We start from the raw sequence: 658 nt of genomic DNA, 5'->3' as shown, positions 1-658 counted from the left end.
CGTGACCGTGAACAAAACATTAATACTTGATACATGCGAATTAATAAAATATATAATATAATTATGTACCTTATCAATATCGATAAAAGTGTTGAGAGTCCATTAATAAAAAAGAGAGAAAACGCAGGTAGATGATAATCCATATCACACAATGGTTTTTTCAAAAAAAATTTTTGAAGCAAATTTGCAAAAGTAGCGAACATCTGACTTCCACAATATCGAATAACGCAAATAATATAATTTTGATATCTTGAATATATTTACCCAATAATGCGCTGTCATGTTGACATCTATGACTCGTGCTATTTCATCAGGACATTGATTCAGAAATGATTTAACAAACGCTATACCAGCATTATTAATCAAGATAGTAACGTTACCTACTTCTTCTTTTACTTTTTTGGCTACTCTAAAAACTTCTTCCTTATCTGCTACATTACATCTGTAAAATATAAAGATTTTATTTAGAATTTTAATTAGATAATTTAATGGGCGGTGATATACATATATTCATGACTAGAACAGATATTTACGTATGAATTCAAATAGTTTCTACATTCCGAGTATTGTTATATACAAACTTACCCATATGCATACACAGAATATTTTCCCATTTTTTTAATATCTTCCACTGTTTTATTGTTAATTTCTTCATTAA

General features: G+C 27.8%; 1 pseudogene; it reads right to left on the bottom strand.

Annotated features, from left to right (window-relative positions):
* Window positions 1-264: 264 nt before the first annotated feature.
* Window positions 265-653, bottom strand: LOC108757154 (annotated as a pseudogene).
* Window positions 654-658: the final 5 nt, after the last annotated feature.

This window comes from Trachymyrmex septentrionalis, unplaced genomic scaffold (genome assembly GCF_001594115.1).
Source record: "Trachymyrmex septentrionalis isolate Tsep2-gDNA-1 unplaced genomic scaffold, Tsep1.0 scaffold1322, whole genome shotgun sequence".
In the NCBI taxonomy this organism is placed as follows: Eukaryota; Metazoa; Arthropoda; class Insecta; order Hymenoptera; family Formicidae; genus Trachymyrmex; species Trachymyrmex septentrionalis.
The sequence above is the reverse complement of the archived record's forward strand: the minus strand, read 5'-3'. Positions and strand labels throughout refer to the sequence as shown.